Source organism: Schistocerca piceifrons, chromosome 7 (genome assembly GCF_021461385.2).
Source record: "Schistocerca piceifrons isolate TAMUIC-IGC-003096 chromosome 7, iqSchPice1.1, whole genome shotgun sequence".
NCBI lineage: Eukaryota > Metazoa > Arthropoda > Insecta > Orthoptera > Acrididae > Schistocerca > Schistocerca piceifrons.
The window spans coordinates 494,367,130-494,387,307 of record NC_060144.1 but is presented as its reverse complement, the minus strand read 5'-3'; the positions used below and the strand labels follow the sequence as shown (position 1 = coordinate 494,387,307).

Below are 20,178 nucleotides of genomic sequence, written 5' to 3'. Positions count from 1 at the left end.
TGGATACGTGTGAACTGTGCATTAGTTCACTTCGCCAAGAAAGACGACGAGATCATACTGTGTGGCAGCTGTAGAAAGAAAGTTCCTCTTGCATTCAAAAAATTGGGGAAAACTGTGCCGACGACATTATGGGAGGTGGTATATGACGTCAGGAGCATGCAGGAATAGCGTGAATGTTTGTTGCTGAAGACTGTATTGTGCAGGGAAGTGTGAAGAAGGCCTTTGCTGTAACAGCGAATGCTAAAATTTTTGAATAAAATTGGACGATGATTTGGGGTTATAGTTATGAAGGAATAGATTAAACGGAACATGCAATTCAAGTTTCCTTCTAAAGTTTCCTCTAAATCTGTACATAACACAGTTGTCTATAGGTGGGCTTGATATTATTGAAATACATTGCCTGGCTAGAAAAAGATGCACACAGAAGTGGAAGAGGAAACGAACTGAAATTTTAGTGTCCGCAGCTCGTGGTCGTGCGGTAGCGTTCTCGCTTCCCGCGCCCGGGTTCCCGGGTTCGATTCCCGGCGGGGTCAGGGATTTTCTCTGCCTCGTGATGACTGGGTGTTGTGGATGTCCTTAGGTTAGTTAGGTTTAAGTATTTCTAAGTTCTAGGGGACTGATGACCATAGATGTTATGTACCATAGTGCTCAGAGCCATTTGAAATTTTAGGGATGTACATGGTATATGATGTTACTTCAGTGACAGCAAAATCGAGTACAGTTTACAAGGAACTGGCCCACTTTCTACTTCAACGTTGCGTATTCTTTTGCCTGTATACATCCGCTGATTCCGTTGGGAAGGGTGTCATCTCCTGAGGCAAGCTCGCTCACAATTGTTGTAACTGGCTGTGGATACCCTGTGTCCTGGTACCAGACTTGACGTGAGAGCTGATCCCACACGTTCTATCGGGGACAGACTTGGAGAACTTGCTGGCCATGGATGTACCTCAAAATCACGCCGACAGCTGATAGAGACACGTACCGTTTGTGGAAGAGCATTGTCCTGTTGAAAATTAACATCATGGTACTGTCGCATGAACGGCAAGAGATGAGGACGCAGGATGTACTTGAGTAATGTTGTGCTGTCAGGTTTCCCTCAGTCACTACAACCGTGATCTGAAGTCATAGCAGATGGGTCCTTTCAGCAGTCCACACTTTCTGGAGACCCACTACAGCAGATGCATCCACTTGTGTTGTGGTGCAAATGACAGCCGCCAACGGTCTTGCCGCAGTGGTAACACCGGTTCCCGTCGTATCACCGAAGTTAAGCGCTGTCGGGCTGGGGTAGAACTTGGATGGGTGACCATCTGGTCTGCCGAGCGCTATTGGTAATCGGGGTGCACTCAGCCCTTGTGAGACAAACTGAGGAGCTACTTGATTGAGAAGTGGCGGCTCCGGTCTCGGAAACTGACATACGACCGGGAGAGCGGTGTGCTGACCAGATGCCCCTCCATATCGGCATCCGGCTGAGAATGACACGGCGACCGATCGGTGCCGATGGGTCCACCAGGGCCTGTGGATGCAGTTTACGTTTACTTTAATGGCAGCCTGTGCATAGGCCGATAAACCCCTAGCCCAGATTCTGATAGTCTCTAACCAATCATGCGGGATGGCACAGTACGTTTCAGGGAGTTCTCAGACAGAATGCGTAAGTGTGAAGGGGTTACGGTAGGGTCAGTGTGCAGTACAGTGTTCCTCGCTAGTGGTGGTCTGACGTGGTGGACAGGAACCTTGACGACGAGTTTGCCTGCCCTCAAGTTGCCATCATCGAGCCAATGTCACATCTGAATCCCTAACATATCTGAATATTGCACTACTCCACCAGAAGGCCAAATGGAGAACCACAATGAGGCGCATTTCAAATTGCGTCAGACGTTGATAAAGTTGTCTCTAGTGGCATCTCCGTGTCCTTTACAGAGATCACGTCTGACGCTGTTCAACTCTTACACCACGGACGGTCATAGCCCTGATGCACTCAGCAAACCGTTCTACCTCTCATAGAGAATTGTAAATCTAATCATTTACATAACCGCAGATAGTGTACAAGTTTACTAAGTTACACTGACGTCTGATCATATCTTCTGGGTGATTCATCTTTTATGTGTGACAGTGTATGTTGTTTCAGTGACGTATATTACAGAGGAATTTAACGCGAGACCGAAATCTCGAGGGTTTACAAACTTTGTACTTCTTTGTGATGTTTACTGAAATATTGTGTGAGGCACAAACGTTTCGACGCACAGACACAGCATTCTCACCACAATTTATGTGCCAGTGCAGTATTAAACAAAAGTTTCTTAGGAACTGAAAAGTATTACCATATTATACTGAGGTGATATAAGGCATGGTATCACCACAATAAAATCAAAACAGTAAATGGCTTGGGGAGTATGAATGAGAACAGTGGTCTTTCTAATTTTACAAAAAAAATGACAAGTTTTTGTTCATCCTTCTATAACTTAAATGGAGCTGATAAATCTTACTAAAGAAGTGAGAAACAAAAATAAGGAAAGGAGTAGTGTGTGAGTGGCAAAGCATTTTTCGGGGTGGAAACTACATATGTTCCATCTATCTACATCTACATCTACATACATACTCCGCAATTCACCATACGGTGCGTGGCGGAGAGTACCTCGTACCACAACTAGCATCTTCTCTCCCTGTTCCACTCCCAAACAGAACGAGGGAAAAGTGACTGCCTATATGCCTCTGTACGAGCCCTAATCTCTCTTATCTTATCTTTGTGGTCTTTCCGCGAAATGTAAGTTGGCGGCAGTAAAATTGTACTGCAGTCAGCCTCAAATGCTGGTTCTCTAAATTTCCTCAGTAGTGATTCACGAAAAGAACGCCTCCTTTCCTCTAGAGACTCCCACCCGAGTTCCCGAAGCATTTCCGTAACATTCGCGTGATGATCAAACCTACCAGTAACAAATCTAGCAGACCTCCTCTGAATTGCTTCTATGTCCTCCCTCAATCCGACCTGATAGGGATCCCAAACGCTCGAGCAGTACTCAAGAATAGGTCGTATTAGTGTTTTATAAGCGGTCTCCTTTACACATGAACCACATCTTCCAAAAATTCTACCAATGAACCGATGACGACTATCCGCCTTCCCCACAACTACCATTACATGCTTGTCCCACTTCGTATCGCTCTCCAATGTTACGCCCAAATATTTAATCGACGTGACTGTGTCAAGCGCTACACTACTAATGCAGTATTCAAACATTACAGGATTATTTTTCCTATTCATCTGCATTAATTTACATTTATCTATATTTAGAGTTAGCTACCATTCTCTTCACCAATCACAAATCCTGTCCAAGTCATCTTGTATCCTCCTACAGTCACTCAACGACGACACCTTCCCGTGCCCCACAGCATCATCAGCAAACAGCCGCACATTGCTGTCCACCCTATCCAAAAGATCTTTTATGTAGATAGAAAACAACAGCGGACCTACCACACTTCCCTGGGGCACTCCAGATGATACCCTCACCTCCGATGAACACTCACCATCGACGCCAACGTACTGGGTTCTGTATTGGCAGAGCTGTCATTTGTACTGAGGTAATTCTTATGAAAAGGTTTTCGACCTGATTATGGCTGCACGACGGGAATTAACAGACTCTGAACGCGGAATGGTAGTTTGAGCTAGATGCACGGGACATTCCATTTCGTAAATCGTTAGGGAATTCAGTAGTCCGAGATCCAAAGTGTCGAGAGTGTGCCAAGAATACCAAATGTCAGGCATTACGTTTCACTGCAGACCACGCAGTGGCCAGCGGCCTTCACTTAACGCCCAACAACAGTGGAGTTTGTGTAGAGTTGTCAGTGCTAACAGACAAGCAACACTGCTGGAAATAACTGCAGAAGTCGATGTGGGACGTATGACGAACGCGTCCGTTCGGTCGATGAGGCAAAATTTGGCGTTAATAGGCTACCCCAGCAGACGACCGAGGCTATTGCGTTTACTGACAGCACGATATCGCCTGCAGCGTCTCTTCCGGGCTCACGGCCATATTGGCTGGACCTTAGAAGATTGCGTCTACAAGCTGTTTAGTAATGTCCATGCAAATTAAAATTCACTATACAAAGAGAAAGAGGTAATAGAATTAATTTCCTGGACCTACAGATTTCTAAAGCAGATAACAAACAATCTTTAACATACGCAGGAAGCAAACTACCACATGTAATATCATTCATGAAACATCCTGCCACTCCATAAGATGTGAGCATGCATACTTCCATAGCATGATTGACATGTTACTAAGAACTCTTATGTCTGCTGTTAGCTTCAACAATGAAGTAAATACACTGAAATCAGTAGCTATAAGTAATGGATACTGTGAACAGCTAGTTGACAATATCTTCAGAAAAAGAAAAAAGGTAAAACAAATATGGAGATCAAAAAATTACCCTAACTACAGACAAAAATACTAAAAAACCAGATACATAAGTTTTCCAAATGTAGGTAGACCTTAAACGAAATAAGCAAGTAATGTGACAGGTTTTCCAAACTGATAATCACATTGTAACAATACCGCAAAATAACTTAGGTTTAAAAAAGTCAGTATATGACTGACCAGGAGTGTCTACAAAATTAACTGCCAACAATGTGAAATATTTTACATAGACCAAACTGGGAGGAAACTAAAGACAAGGTTTTTCGAACACACACAACAAGCAAACACTTCAGCTCTAGGCTTCCATCTTAAAGCCTGTAACCACACAATATGTACCATTGATGGGGATGATAAAATATTGCATCAAGGGAAAAAAAGGTTAAGTATGAACCTTCTGAAGGAAATTGAAATCTCTTGTAACTTTATGAAACATCCAGATGATGTTCTCAATGAACAGAAAGATTTGGAAAGTAAGGCCTTCTTAGAGAATTTTTCTGATGTCTTTCATTTACCTGGTTCCCTTCCATAATCCATCCCATCAAATTCTATCATTACTCCTCCCCACTTCACCCTTAGGCTTGTATTCATGATAAACCTTATAGCTTAGTTTTAAAATATGAAGAGATTGTCTGACATACACGTGACAAGTTTCATCTACTGTTTTAATGTCAACACATGATTCTAATGATACTTTGATTTCATATAATTTTCCTATACCTCCTGTTATGTTTCTCCAGCATGCAACTGCACTATGGGTGTATTGTATTATGGTTTGTTATTCATATCCTAAGTAATTACTATTGTTCATCATAAAATGTTGCTTAATATCCAAGTGATTTACTAATCATGAATATGTATGAATGTCTCAGGCTGGGGGTTTGCATACCTCCTAATAACATGGAGGTTTATGATACGATACATCTCGTATCTTTTTTTTGTTAGACTCACTGTTAATGTACAATGTCCAGTCTTTTTTTGTTCTTTTTACTGACATAAATACTGTAGTTGATCTTTATTCTTTTAGTTTATTACATATGTATTTATATGTGTACTCTGTTAATGTTATTCTGTAAGTCTTGGGTGACAAACAGTAGTATAGCATTAATTTCTTGCTTACTGTAATATATTTCAGAAGAAGTTAGGTTTCATTGTGATCTGTTCTCCAAAATTCATCAATCCCAAGCATTGTGTTATAAATCATGGTCCTATGAGTCAATGTTTCATTAAAGACACAAATCTACAGTAGTTTCCATTTGATTAGATCATGTTTTATGAAGTGTATGTAGCTTCTTTCCTGATATTTTAGATTTAATATATTAAACACTCAACAATTCTATTTTAACTTTTATATATTTCATATGAACTTCTGGTCAAAAAGTTGCCTTTTGTGTGATGTAAATTCTTACTCTCATGATGTAGTTCTCATTTTAATGAAAATGGGTCATAAGTTTCCTTTTTAATTGAAACTGTTTTGTCAAATGATATTATATACATAACCATCATGTGTTAACTCCACATGCATATACATGTGACATAATGTAATTCATTTTAAACAATATGTAAATTTGGCACTTACATATTCTTTATTACATTGTTTTTCATTTTATAATAAATTCTTTATATGGACATTACATATGTTAGATATGTCATGTGTAGCCTGCAGTCAACATTACATTTAATGTTTTTAAGTCTTTACATATGCAAGTACATCTGCCTGGATCAGTGAAAAACCATTCTTTTCTATTTGCCACTCAAATTACATCCTTAGTGGCTGAAACTCTAATGCTTGTTAGCGACAGCTTGACTTTGATAAATAAAGTTATTCATGATTACCACTATTATATACATGTGCTACCAACATTCCTTAAAGCCAAATCTGAGCACATGGTTAGTTATGCTGTGGTTATTTAGCCCCCCTCCCTCCCCCCTCTTTCTTTGTGGTATTAGTATTACTGATAAGCTAGCCTTCTGATTAACTACACTTTATTTACATATGTTTTCTTCTAAATGTAGACGATATTTTAGAGTAATGGTTCATTTCTGTAACTTAGATGCATATGAATGCTGGGTGAAATATCAGCCTACTTCTGAAAACTGTATTTTAACTTGATTTTCTTGTTATTAATTCTACTTTCATTACGTTCATGATATAATTTGTTTGTTTATATTCATTTCATGGAGAAATGCAATCGTTGTACTACTCTTTAACATTAGGGTTTGATAATTATTCCTACCTTATATTGTAATACCGATGTTATTCCATGTTTGGCGATAGCAACTTCGTTTTTCTGTTTATATGTGAAACAATACCAAAGATGTCCGCCAAAAATAGTCCAGATCTCTGCATTCAGCAAGAAACTTATCATCGTGACATTTTCGTACCTTAGGACGAAAATACTTTGTACAGATCTTTGACCAACTCCTCAGCATTTTGAACAATTGTATCACTTACGTCTCTGACCTTCTCTTCAGTACTGCTCTGTTCACGAGTGTTATTAATATGTTTGCCTTTAAAAGTCCCGTGTGTTATCCTGGAATTAATGGCTTACTCTACGTTTGAGATACTGCCATTATGTAAGTAATGACAGATGTGATGTTGTGGCCTAAGCTGTTTAAACCTTATAGGTATTCATGTATACGTATTTTCCACTTCCTTGGAAACGATTTTGTAACATTTCCAGTATGCTACATGTATTTTTTGTATCTTTGAATGGAATCTGTGAAGATGGTCTGAGACCGCAAGTGGTCGATATTTGAGTTTTAAATAAAAAAGCAGCTGACGGTCAAACATGCATTTTATAGATTGTAAAATCGTGGCCTGGTCAAATGAGCCCAGATTTCAGTTGGTAAGAGCTGATGGTACAGTTCTAGTGTGACGCAGACCCCACAAAGCCACAGACTCAAGGTGTAAACAAGGCAATGTGCAAACTGGTGGTGGCTCAGTGTGGGCTGTGTTTACATTGAATGGACTGGGTCCTCTCGGCAAAATACACTGATCATTGACTGGAAACGGTTATGTTCGGCTACCTGGAGACCATTTACAGTCATTCATGGACTTCATGTACCAAAACAACGATGTTATGTCACTGAGCCACAATTGTTCGCGATTGATTTGTAGAACATCCCACAGATGTTCGGGCTCACACGCAGTTCCTCATCGTCGAAATGTCTTGTCTCAAACTCGTCTAGGGCTTGAACCGCACGTGACGCATTACACTCACTAAATTAGACACATACGACCCTTTGGTTAAATTGTCGGCTGATGGCAAATTTGCAAAATACAAAATTAACATAACATTTAATAACAGTAAAAATGTGTGATCTGAGTTTTTCCCCGGCGTACAGAAATCTTGAAAATTTCTCGGGTATTCAGCCAGGTAGCGTCGTCCAAAAGGCGCCTTTTGGACGACGCTACCCGGCTGAATACCCGAGAAATTTTCAAGAACAGTAATAATAATATCGGGAACTAAATTAACGATCCATAAATGATGGACGAACACCGTTGCGATTTGGGTAGAGTAATGTTTCTTCAGAAAGCAAACTAATAGCGAAAGTGAACGCATTCAGAGTTACTGTTACACTCGACGATCATTCACAATCTCCATGCGAAATACAAGTTATCTACGCGAAAAGTTAAGAGTTCACACCAGGCGCGCTGCTTCTCACCGCGCAGAGACTAAGTCCCGCGACACCACACAACACGAAATATTCTAAGTCGTTTCACTTCCTAGGTGCCTAAAGACCGACCGTCCGCTTTCGCGTCTGCATCCGAACTGTAACCGTTGATGTCTCCATCGGAACTGTCCGCTTTCGCATCTGCACCCGCACTGCCCTCTGTCTGTCCTCGGCTGCGTTTCCCGCGCGCCGGACACCTTCGCTTAACTGACTACCGCAGTTCCCTTTCCTGAAGCCGTCCATCTGATTGGTTACAGCTTATGCTACATTACTCTACGTTTTAACATATTTAAATAATCAAAGCTTGACCACTTTCACGTTCTAAATAAAGTAACTATAATATCCAGTGTATAATAAACGTTAAATTCTTTTACACAAAACGAATACAATTTCCTTCTTAACTTTGAATGTCACGACCAGTAGCCTTGAACCAATGTGCTTGCTGATAAATAAATAAAGGACAAAAGTAACTATTATGTACTAAACTCTACAACAAATATTCTATTACCTAATGATTCAATATGGTGTCATGCTGTCATCGTTCAATGCGTTTTGTGTGGAGGAAATGATGATCTGATGCTTAACTAAAAATACTGATAATTTAAATTAACTATATATTTTAAAAAAATAAATTTACTGAGTTGATATTTACAACGTTTGTCATTTTAATGATCCTCTCCTATACGAAATATCGATCATTCAGATCATTCAGATTTTAGCATTCAGGTTTTTGTTAGGCAACTTGTTAATTTCAATTTAACAGTAAATCCTAAACTATTATAGATATGATCAATATTCAAGTTTCACTGGGATCACGATGAAAATTTATGAAGGATGGTGGATTAAAATAACTGTGGCTTAAGTGCCTGCACTACTATAGAATTAAATAGTTTCCATAAATGTTTCCCTTTACAGCCGATCTTGGGTCCGCCATATATAACAATGCTACATCTACTCGGCCACAAATGGCTTCTACTGGGTTTCCCTATGACGTAGGTTCTTGTCTGTTTCACTCACACACTGCAGCGCTTAGACCTCATTCAGCACAACAGACGGTTTCCCTATCTCGTGGCGAAGATGTTCGTTTCACAGTTCATGAAGGCTGACCCTTTCGGCCATATACTTAAATGAGAGCGAAATACTCGTTAACTCACATTCTGGACAGTTGGAGCGAATGATTTGGCCACCTAAACCACGCCACATGAATCCCATCGAACATTTTTTTCGCAGTTACGGACGGCTATAGAGACTGCATGGCTCAATATTTCTGCAGCGGACTTCCGACGTCTTGTTGAGTCGATGCTATGCCGAGTTGCTGCACTACGCCGAGAAAATGGAGGCCCGACACGATATTAAGAGGTATCGCATGGCTTTTGTCCTAAATTTTGGAAATTTGTGGTAACATCTAATGGGACCAAACTGCTGAGGTCATCGGTCTCTAAGCTTACTCACTACATAATCTAACTTAAACGAACTTATGCTAAGGACAACACACACACCCATGCCCGAGAGAGGACTCGAACCTCCGACGGGAGGAGCCGCGCGGACCGTGACAAGGCGCCTGAGACCGAGCGGCTACCCAGCTGGGCTGGCTTTCGTCGCCTCACTGTACTTGGATACACTCAACTGATATAAATTTTGTAGGACTGACGGTTCGTTTGCCATAAAAGTGTACTTCGATCCTCTGGTAACTGCAGCACTTGTCAAGAAAGCTGGCACATTTCTTAAACGGCAGATGTGTGAGGAAAAGGAGCAGGCAGTTGCGCAGTTAATAACTTTATTATTTATTTGTCAAATGGCAGTATAAAAAACTGAAATTTTATATATAAGTGTTAATGAGTACTTAACATCAAATAAAATAAAACACAAAACTGCACAATTAAGCCAAAGTAGTATTTGCTGTGGCGTGTATTACGCTCCATCAGAGTTCGACATCTAAGGACTGCAGTCTAGCCAATGTCTGTCCGTGGTCAACTGTGCCAGCAGACGTATCTGCCAACAAATTACTGACATTTAGAGTTCCATACATAACGAAACATGCTGCGCGACTTTCATTATTTTTTAGAATACTACTGAAAACCGGTTATGAAATACTGACAGCAACTGTAATTAAGCTGGTTTTTTATATTACTACCATTTTTGTCTGCTCCTAATGTATTCATAATGTTTCCCGTCCAGCAGTAGATCTTCGCTCGGGTGTCATAATTTTCGACTCCAGTCTGTAATTTTCGTAAATGACTCAAGAGACTTTATGTGATTTATGCGCAAAACGTCTTTCGCGCCCAGCATTACACCACCTTTGCATGCATCCAACTGTTTCAAAAAATTTTCTTCCGTGGTCACTTGCGAATATAAAGTTTCAAAAAAGATAAATGTTTATTAGGTCAGTGTTCCTTTTCAAATTCCTTTATCCTTTTAAGTCTTTCGAAACGTAATAATCAGTCCACACACATGGTAGTACGAAATGAAGCAGTTAAGATACTTTATTGTGGCGTAAAACTGTGGACCTTGACTAGCGGTATGCATGCATAAAATCAATAAGCGTAAATTAAAATTCGCAGCGTGACAACGAGCTATCGACAGCGTCTGTTCGGCCTGACGCTAAATCTGCTCAGTTCCAGAGCAAGTTTTTTTCCTCCTCCGTCTCTTCGTCTGCTCCAGTGTCTGGTTGCTGTAGATTCCTTTTTATTTGTGATTCATAACTTTCGAGGAACTTCTTTGCATTTAGCCAGTCCTCTTCCAAATAAAATGTCTGTAACAGCTTGCTATGTTAGACGATAAGAAGTTGCGACTGTTGTGGGAGAATTGGTTTGTTACTCCGGCGTAAGTTATTAATAAACTCAAACCTCCTTACATAATTAAATTAAAAGACATTTCCGTTGTCCATTCACATGAGACATCGTTCAGAATAAACTAATACGTATACTCATATCTCTAACATGCAAGTTATTAATAAACTCAAATCTCTTTACATATTTAAATTAAAACACATTTCCGTTGTCCATTCACATGAGACACTGTTGAGTCTAAATAATCCTTATTTTCACGTCTATACCATAAATTTTGAATAGTTAATGAAATACGGCCTTTTATGAAATATCTATGTGATGTACTTCTGTAGTAACGTGTTGGTTTCATTTTGTAACAGCTGGAGCACCCATACAATTAACTGCATTAGTCTTCTGTTACATGTAAGCTATTAATGTAACAGCAGCTTCCCACTTCAGTTCTATCGTTCACTTGTAGCCTCCCCCTCACTTATCGACCTTAATGACAGTGAAAAATTAAACCGCATGCACCTAATGGAAATTTGGGAAAAGCAATCGTCACCGAAGTTAATTTGTCGGTAAAGAGGGAGGAAAGCGTTACATCTAATTGAAAGGAAAAATGCAAATGAAATTGGTGGAAATTAATTTTGAGAAAAGGGTAAAATTAATAAAGAAAGTAAATGTGCGGTCGTTACGTTAACAATTAATTGGCGTTAATTAGATATTTTAGATTTGGGGAAAATTACGGTCGCCAGTCCTATGGACAACTACTATAATAACTGAAAATGAAAGATTAATGCACATATAATTAGAACTAAAAGCGTTGCAACTGAAGGTTGACATGTGTTGTGTGAAAACTGAATGTTTGTCAGAAGTAAAAAATTTCGCTTCACTCTGACTTAATTTAACAAAAGAATTAACAAAACCGGAAAATTGAACGTTAATTTAGTGACTGAAAGTAATAGTGAACTTTGTTTCTCAAGCACTACGAGATTCAATAAAATAAGGTTAGTCTTGGGCTACCTCAACAATCATTTCAAAAGCTACTTGAATCTACGCAATTTAGAAATAAGAGATTTAACTTTGAATTTGAGTTAACTGATTCTGAACAATTAACAATAGTAAAATTTAGTACGTACCAAGCTGAGCTGCAGTCACAGGTAAGCTAAAATATGGTAACAAAACTCGCACTCTCAATTTGTGCTTGTGTAATCTAAATATTGTAGCCAGCTATGAATACTTTAACTGAACTTTGAAATTAAAGCAGTGAAATGGAATGATATTACTTTAATGCTGGCGTTTGAATTTCAACGACACTCGGGTACATTCCGGAAAAGGAAGGGAGCCTGCTTGGTAATGCAATTGGGATAATGAGCAACAAAGGTTCATACTACGTTGCTGTAATTTTCTCAGACAAATTGAACAGTTTGAAAATCTGAGGTCTGCCATACAGTTCTAAAACTTTACGTGCTTCCAGTCTTCCTTGTTGGTTGATTGAAAGTTTGAAGTCGTCGATCGGGGAGGTAGCGACAGTCACTCATTGTCGGCCGTCGCTGTTGCAGCAGCTGGATATTGGCGCGCCTTCTTCTCGACACGGTCATCAGGCGAAACGGGCTCTTGATGTGCGCCAGTTAATGCTTCCCGTCCGCGACACCGTGTCAGAAACTATCATAGTAAGTCGAGCGCAATTACATGCTGCCACGGCCCGAAAGCGCGGCAACTCGCGGGAGCGTCACACAACACACCTGCTCCACCGCCCTACTCCAGCCAGACTCCGCTCTGCCCGCGCTCCACGCGGCAGAGTTAACACTACCAAAGATCCTAAACACTTTGGTTCTCTACACGACCTATCGATGTAGTCGTTCGACAGCATAGTTTTCCCTAAAGAAGACCCAAAGACCCAGCGTAAAAAAACAAATAATATTTACAAAACAAACCAATTATACATCGACAATCTACATAACTGCATATATATATATATATATATATATATATATATATATATATATATATATATATATATATATATATATATAAAGTAAAACAATTACAATATCTTCATGTAACAAAATAAGGATAAAATTTATAGTACAGTAGAAGGAAATAGGAGGACATGCATTTCCGCCGTTCACACTCTGCCTCAAATAGCAAAAGCTCATTGCACACGGCATTTCAGAAGCATGTTTACTAATTCTTTTGACTGATTCCTCACACCAAAAGAAAAGAACATTCAATCTAAGCATATTCCGAACATCCTTCGACAGGACCTTATATTGTAATATTCCGTTTTTCACTTCAATGCTTTGCGTTGTTACCCGCACGCCACCTAAAACAACAGGGTAGTGCAGAAAACATTCTGAAAGCAGAGACGCTTCTACCGAGGCGGAAGCGTATAGAAAAGTCGTCGCCGGTCGAAGTCTTGAAAGAACGAGACAGTTAAAGATGGGAGGAATGCATGTAAGTGTGTCAGCAAACGGAGTACTTTTTTCACTTTTCATAAGTTTCTAGTTTGAGATCTTTGTAAAACGTTTCATTAACGATGGACTGTCGACATACAAGCATATATTTCCTTTTTTTTGTGTGAATAATCCGCCTTTGGAAACTTATTTCTGATACGTCCACATAAGGCACTGAAATATTTGGGCTGCTTCTGGAGAAATCTACAACATGTATATGGTTTAATAGGCACCTTTATTTATGACGTTTTAAATGCACGTGTCTTAAACAATAATTCAGTCCATAACGTGTTGTACAGAAACAAGATGGCAGTTATAAGAGTCGATGGGCATGAAAGGGAAGCAGTGGTTGGGAAGGGAGTGAGACAGGGTTGTAGCCTCTCCCCGATGTTATTCAAGCTGTAGATTGAGCAATCAGTAAAGGAAACAAAAGAAAAATTCGGAGTGGGTACTAAAATCCATGGAGAAGAAACAAAAACTTTGAGGTTTGCCGATGACATTGTAATTCTGCCAGAGACAGCAAAGGACTTGGAAGAGCAGTTGAACGGAATGGACAGTGTCTTGAAAGGAGGATATAAGATGAACGTCAACAAAAGCAAAACGAGGATAATGGAATGTAGTCTAATTAAGTCGGGTGATGCTGAGGGAATTAGATTAGGAAATGAGAAACTTAAAGTAGTAAAGGAGTTTTGCTATTTGGAGAGAAAAATAACTGATGATGGTCGAAGTAGAGAGGATATAAAATGTAGACTGGCAATGGCAAGGAAAGCGTTTTTGAAGAAGAGAAATTTGTTAACATCTAGTATAGATTTAAATGTCAGGAAGTCGTTTCTGAAAGTATTTGTATGGAGTGTAGCCATGTATGGAAGGGAAACGTGGACGATAAATAGTTTAGACAAGAAGAGAATAGAAGCTTTCGAAATGCGGTGCTACAGAAAAATGCTGAAGATTAGATGGTTGTATCAGATAACTAATGAGGAGGTATTGAATAGAATTGGAGAGAAGAGGAGCTTGTGGCACAACTTGACTAGAAGAAGGGATCGGTTGGTAGGACATGTTCTGAGACATCGAAGGATCACCAATTTAGTATTGGAGGGCAGCGTGGAGGGTAAAAATCGTAGAGGGAGACCAAGAGATGAATACACTAAGCAGATTCAGAAGGATGTGGGCCGCAGTAGGTACTGGGAGATGAAGAGGATTGCACAGGATAGAGTAGCATGGAGAGCTGCATCAAACCAGTCTCAGGACTGAAGACCACAACAACAACAACATAAAACTAACATTCATAGTGATTAAGTACTAGTGTAGAGTTGTTTGCCAAGAATAGATATAATGAACTTCTTATAGACTGTCCGTGACATACTTATTCTTTGTCATCGTTCTACGGTTAATTCTCGATATATATCAGCTTGGTTTTGTCTTGGATGGATATAAATCTGAACCGAGTTCTGTCGGAAAAAATATTGATTTCTGTACTAATTCGCAAAACTGGAAAAAATTGTAAGAAGAAAGCGAATGAAGAATTGTGCTAATGTTGTCTAAGGAATTATTTGGATTCGGAAGTGACTGCCCAATAAATTTTCTGCGGTTGTTGTGGAAGAATTTCAGTTCTAATCTTACTCGTTTAACTTTCAGTGGGCGAGCTTGCAGCACATGGTCAACTGCATTTCTCTACGCCGCTACTAGAATGACGACTTCCATATTGGGACACACATTGCACTGAGTGTAGTCAACCGGATGAATTAATCTGTTTCTATTCCAGGAATTCGAGAAAAGCAACATTCGTTTTATTTTGAGATTGGAAAATGGCTTATTTACGAGGGGCATTCGATAAGTAATAGTTTTACTTTTCGGCCAATTTCGGTTAAAAAAAAAGTGGAATTTGTTGTGAGAATAGTGGAATATTCCCACTTCAACCTTTATATAAAGTTCCGATGAGTTGCTGTACTATACGCAGGCTTCAAAATGTGGTCTGTAACAGGAAGGCTTTCCAAGCAGAGGCCTGTCATTGAGCTTTTGGCGGAATACAAGATCATCGCGGATGTGCTTAGGGGCTTAAAGAATGTCTACAGAGACCTGACAGTGAACAAAAGAACGGTGCGTTGTTGGGCGAGGCGTCTGTCATCGCAGCAAGGTCGCTCAAACCCGACCGGCCTCCCGTGTGTTGACCGTACGCGCTCAGCTGTGACTCCTGCAGTGTGCTCGTCGCCAAGGAAACGCAAACGAGTTGTTCTTTCTCCATGACAATGCTTGGCTTTACACAAGTCTGCGCATAAGAGACGAGCTCACAAAACGTCATCGAACTGTTCTTCCTCATCGACTTCTTCCTCATCCAACCTGCAGCTCCTTCTGACTTCCATCTGTTCAGCCCAATGAAGGATGCGCTCCTCGGGGAGCAATAAGAGGCTGGTAGAAAGGTTATTGATGCGGCAAGGCGTTGGCTTCGACGTCGCCCAGTAGAATTGTAGCATGTGAAGACACAAACCCTCCCTGCAAGATGGCGCACGACCGTCGCCTTAAACGGATTATGTTGACAAACAGGATTTTGTTGCCAAAAGAGAGGGAAATAATATCGTTTACTGGAAGCCTGAATAAAATCAACCTGCTTTCAGACAAAATATGTTGCATTACTTATTAAACGACTCGAGTGCCATAAGATTTGTGTAGGTAGGACATTTTAATCGGGCCATTGAATGTCTCTCAAAATTTAAGATTGCAGCCAGCGGTATCTAACGTTTACTGCTGGGTAGTTGCTCTTTTCAGCAGCTTCCATTACGAACAAACCATTTGCGTGTTTACCTGCAGTTACTCGTACTTTAGGAACCTGGGCTCTGCACGGCTCTGTTTCAAAGAAATACCTCGATGTTGTCATAGGGTCGAGGTGCTTTCATCTGCTTTCATGCCACACAGCTAATTCGCTGCAAATAATAACTTTAAGCTGTGATCCTTCAGTCAAATAGTCTATGCATTAGCTAGAATAGTGAGTTAATAAAATACGCAGAAATACAATATACGAGGGTTGGAACTTTAATAGTGGCAACTATTTATTTACAGTTCGTACAAAATAGACACGTGTTTCAAAGTTTTAATGACCTTCAATGTAGTCACCGTCATTGTGTATAACCTGTTGCCAGCGATTCGGATGTCGTAGGATACTCTTAGCAGTGTCAGTTGTGTTGACAGTTCGAGCGGCGCGGTCTATTGCCCAACGAATTTGTAGCAATTCTGAAGCCAATGCCGTGAAGTGTTTCCTTCAGGTGAACTCACGAGGACTTAAGTCAGAGGAGTGCAGTAGGTGGTACAGCACTTTGCAGCCCCATCAGTCAAACAAATCAGTAGCAGCTTGCACTGTACGTGCTTGAGCGTTGTCCTGCAAAATGATGGTTCAAACGGCTCTGAGCACTATGGGACTTAACTACTGAGGTCATCAGTCCCCTAGAACTTAGAACTACTTAAACCTAACTAACCTAAGGACATCACACACACCCATGCCCGAGGCAGGATTCGAACCTGCGACCGTAGCGGTCACGCGGTTCCAAACTGACGCGCTTAGAACCGCACGGCCACACCGGCCGGCTGCAAAATGATGGTCAGGTCCTGCAGAAAGTGTCATCACTTCTATCTCTATGCTGTTCATTTTTGGAACACAACTTACGACCAGCTTAGAACTGTCGTGTGCAGTGTTATTTCTGCTAAACAGGACGTAATGTGTTGTATTGACAACTGTCCTGACATTGTCATGTCACAATCTATGTAAATCCGTGTACTTCTTTGACAATAATTCTGAAATTAAACAAATTGTGTACAGCTAAACACCGATGTGCTGTGTCATGGAATAAGGTTGCACTCGTAACCCTAGTCATTTATTCTAGTGATGCTAACGCACGCACAGTGTGTTTTTGCTGATGTCTAACAAACGTGAAAATGAGTTGCGTGTCAGATAATCGCGACCCTGCCAGGATCCGTTGTAGATCCCCATACTTTTCCCAAAAGGTGTTATCCTCTTGGACTTTTGCTTCCACCAAGACATTTCCTTTCGTCATCTCGAAAGCTGACGTGCCTGGCACCCGCACTCACTTCTCCTTTCTCTCATGCCTAACTGCTGTACACAATTCTGCTTCGATTTGACCTCAATGATGATGTGCACGTCATTCTTGATGATGTCATGTATAACACAACATTGTGCAAACTTTTGTCCATCTTATATCCCCAAATTTCTCTAATTTACATGGTATTACTATCTATCTTATCATAACCCTTTCTCCCTAAAGATGCAATACAAGCTTTAGAGACACTGAACTACTAAGAGACTATGCTAGGTGGCAGCTTGAATGAATATCAATTTCGCACCTTAGATGAGATTTTATACGGCGTCACCTGACATACTTCAGCAATAATGAGCGGATTTGCCTATCATAACGTACAATAGGTACTGCAAAGGGATGACACTCGATTCGACAGTATTAACACACCGAACCCAAATGCTGCATGTCAATGCGCAACAGGTGAAAAAAGCTGCTTTAAGAAACGTTTTAGTTTGGGGGCAGACGTGAGCTGCGCCGTCATGGCCCGTGACCTGTGGCGAGAGGGACAACGAACGCACCAGGCGATACATCAAGGGGAGCAGGTAGCTGCACAGGGCTGCTTGTGACAGAGAAATTCTTTAGAATACTGCATTGGGGAATTTCGAGATTGGTAAAAAAAGACCAGCGACGCAGTTATCACGTGAAATTCCCGTGGTACGCTCATGATGTATGCGTGTCACTTTTAGGGGTCAGGAGTGGGCACAAAATGTCAGACTGACTGAAATAAACTCGAAAGCAGTAGAAAGGGGCGACGTTTCGACGCAGTTTAAAGGTAGGCCCTTTGCAATTGGCAGAGGTAGCTTCCACAAGATAAAAGGAATGTTTCCATTGGTCTGAAAAAAGCCGTGATGTGAAGCACGAAAGGACAGAGGTGGGGACAGCTTGCTACGAAAGTCACAAGACGGAAACCTTCTGGGACTCTCCTCTCAACCAACATCAAGCGTAGAACAGGGAGCATCACGCTCTGTACGACAGCAAAAGAGGAATTTTGTGTGAACACTGCATTCACTTTGGATGACATTCAGATAGAAATTAGCTGAAGGGTCGTTGAGCTCCGATAGTGGAGAAACGAAGCAGCCATGTAGTTAATTGTCCTTGCGAGAACTGAGAGGGCGTTGAAGCATACATGCTGCTCCGTCTATGCACGCGTATATCGCCATATTTTCCAGACTAGGGATGAGTATAGGTTTCCTCCCCTAACGAGATACATAAGACAGTTTCAGCTGATAAAATCAGTAAAGATATTGATTAGCTTTTTATAGGATTTTCAGAGATCGAGAGCAGCCATGCAGCCGACAGCACACCACAGCTATAAGGTAAATGCTGCTGGCAGAGGCGTAAACTTGTTGGTTCACCAGCTTGTATACACTGTGAACTCGAGCAACCTTGAGTAATCTTTTGCTCATCTTGTCACAAAAACTAACCATCCTCTGTAAACTTTATTGTCATCCTAAATAGTACCGAACTTAGAACCGGAATCGGATGATTTGTCGTAATATTGGCCAATTTCAAGGTTTATAAGCAAGAAAATTCTTGTGAAGAACCTTCTACTTAAAATTGATATTTTCGTCTTCAGTGTTATTTCTGCTAAACAGGACGTAATACGTTATCTTGAAAACTGGCCTGACATTGTCATGTCACAATCTATGTACATACGTGTACTTCTTTGACAATAATTCTGAAATTAAACAAATTGTGTACAGCTAAACACTCATGTGCTCTGTCATAGAATAAGGGTTCACTCCTAACCCCAGACATTTATTCCAGTGACGCTAATGCTCTCACAGGGTGATTTTGTTGATGTCTGACAAACGTGAAAATGAGTGTAGTGTCAGATAATGGTGTGCTAGGATGGCAACTGGTCTGCCAGAATGGCAATATGTCTGCCAGAATGGCAATTGGTCAAATTAGAAAGATTATTTAAGAATTTGATAATCAGAAAAAGTCTTTATTTAAAAACAAAAAGTGACAAGGTTACTCAATGTATGTGTCTGCATAGTGGTCAGAGTACTGTAAATATGTGATCCACACAGTAGAAAAGGTTGTAATAACGAGTAAAAGAAAAATTTTTGTGTTTTGAGTGAGAGTAGTTTGTGCCTGATCTTTCTGGCACTGCGCGAAGTTATTCACGACGTTGTTGAGTTGGTTTGAGTAGCCACAACTAGTGATCGGCGTTGATAATGATGTGTTAATGTCATAAGAGACTTTCTATGATATTTTGGAGACGTGTCAGGTCTTATAACTTCATGTTGACTAGAGCTGAGTCTCGCGCAAATCGTGAAAGAAAGAGGTCAGTTAGACGGTCTGAGATGCCGGACGGACGTAGATCATCGCATATAGGGTAAACTGAACATCTTGATAGATAGAAAATTACGTACAACAAAATGTATCGAACTGAAGTCACGACAAGGAACGAATTGACAACGCAGAGGGAATGGTGGCAGTATCGCCATCGTTATCTCAGTGTGAGACCGCCCAAAACCGAACAGATGATGGATCTAGTTCTTCAGAAGCAGAATCAGAGGACGTGCAACTTCGGTACGTTGAACCAAATTTTGTAATTCTGAATCAAACGGGACAGTTTCCTAAGGAAAGAATGTGTGTAAGTGTGTCAGCACTATGCACAGAAGTCGGTGAGACGTCACATGAAAGAAGCGATCGGTAAAATTTACACCAAATGGTGATAGATGACGATGGCGAAGAGTCTGATAGTGTATTCGCATTGTTGAAGGAACTCACAGGGTTAGCAGACTTAAAAACAGAAACAAGGGCAGGGTTAGCAGACTTA

The 20,178-nt window shown here is 40.6% G+C and overlaps 1 pseudogene; it reads left to right on the top strand.

The window, feature by feature from the left end:
- Positions 1–1,213: 1,213 nt before the first annotated feature.
- LOC124709342 lies at positions 1,214–1,331 on the top strand (annotated as a pseudogene).
- Positions 1,332–20,178: the final 18,847 nt, after the last annotated feature.